The sequence below is a fragment of the Propithecus coquereli genome, unplaced genomic scaffold (assembly GCF_000956105.1).
Source record: "Propithecus coquereli isolate 6110/MARCELLA unplaced genomic scaffold, Pcoq_1.0 Scaffold40, whole genome shotgun sequence".
Lineage (NCBI taxonomy): Eukaryota > Metazoa > Chordata > Mammalia > Primates > Indriidae > Propithecus > Propithecus coquereli.
Window position 1 is genome coordinate 1,643,911 of NW_012149730.1, and position 1,800 is coordinate 1,645,710.

At 31.1% G+C, this 1,800-nt stretch overlaps 1 protein-coding gene across 1 annotated transcript in view; it reads left to right on the forward strand.

The window, feature by feature from the left end:
- The window catches only part of ARL6 (ADP-ribosylation factor-like 6), an 81,448-nt gene that overhangs the window by 37,536 nt on the left and 42,112 nt on the right, over positions 1-1,800 (forward strand). The window lies entirely within an intron of this gene.

Below are 1,800 nucleotides of genomic sequence, written 5' to 3' on the forward strand. Positions count from 1 at the left end.
AAATCAAAACCTATGATAAATGGACATAGGATATGAAGAGGTAACCCATAGGTTAGGAAATGCAAATGGATAATAAACATAGAAAAATTAATAAGTATAGCTTTAATTTTTCTGTTTCTTTACATTATACAGAGAAGGACAAGCCATTATTTTTGTCATTGATAGTAGTGATAGATTAAGAATGGTTGTGGCCAAAGAAGAACTTGATACTCTTCTGAATCATCCAGGTATGTGTGTGTGTCTTTCAGTCTATGTTATCTGTGCTTTAGGGTCCTTTTATGTGTGATATTTTTTTCTTTGGTATCAGCAAAAAGTATTTCTTATATAAACATCTTTTATTTAAAATTTTGAATTTCAAAACATCAGTTATATAGAATTTATAATATATTTACCTACATCATATTTTTTAAATTTTAAAGCTTTTTGCAGTGTTCTTGAGGTCTCTAAGCTTTATTTTGTCAAAAATAAATGTGCCCCTTTTTTTCTGATTACAGAAATATGTGACAATAGCAAAAAAAAAAATCAGATCAAAAAAGAATAAAGAAGAAAATTAAAATCTGTATTTCAACAGCCATTAAAATTATTTTGGTTTCTGTATTTTCATGCATTTTTCTGTGTGTATGCGAGTATGTGTCTATCTTCCAAGATACAAGTATTTTGGTATTTTTTCTTTCATAGTTTTTTAATCTACCATACCATACATACACGCATGCATGCACGCATACACCCAGCCCCCCAAAATATCTAGAGGGCTGAGGGCTTTGGGGACTGTCTTTGTTATTTACCAAAATGGGATTATATTTACACTTTTTTGCATCTTCCCATTCTCAGCACTTCATGATGGAAATATTTCCAAGACAAATCGCATACAATTATATAATTGTTCTTTTTAATGATGCCTAATGTGGTGTACTATGAACATACCACAGTTTATTCAGTCATATACCTTTTCATGGATATTCTTCCCCTACCTCTTCCCCCACCACTACAGACAATGCTCTAGTAAGTATTGTGGAACTCTGCATTTCTACCCTTATTCAAGTCAAAAAGATTAAGTTGTGTTTGTGCCAGGACTTTTTAAAAAGAATAATGGTTTAAAAGAATTGTGGGTTTGTTAGAAATGGAATGGAAATAGTGTGGGGCATTCTAACAGTTCTTACGCTTAACCACAGCATGTTTCGTATCTATTGGATAACCTCAAGCTTTTCAAATTTTTGGAAAAAAACTTACCCAGCCTATACTTTTTATGTGACTTTTTCACTTTAAAACTTAATCAGTTTTGTATCTGAGTTGATAATGCATTTTTGATTATGCATTCCCTTTGTGTTAATCTTTCCAATTTCTCCCAAAAAGTGTTGGAATGTTGACCAATAAAAGGAAATAATTCCTACAAAATCTGTTTCAGAAACAATGAGAACATTGGCTTCCTCGATTGAAGCTTGTGCATGTATCTTTATGTATTAATTCTTTTATATTATGGGATAGATTCGCAAGGGAGGAATTTCTGAGCTGAAATCTTTATGAACTTTTTAAAAAAAATGGAAGGTGATAAAAAGTCTTTGAATAGCAAAATGTACCATGTGCAGTCAAAGGCAAAACAAAATATTGCAACACGTATCATAGTTACAGGGCTATTTCTTTACTACCTGTGTTCCTACAAATCAATACAAAAATAAAAGCTTAATAGAAAATGGGGAAAAGATATGACAAAATAGGTCAACAAAAAAGTAAATTTAAACTTGTTTTGGATGTATGGAAAGAATATTCTTGGCCTTTCTCAAAAAAAATGCAAGTACACAC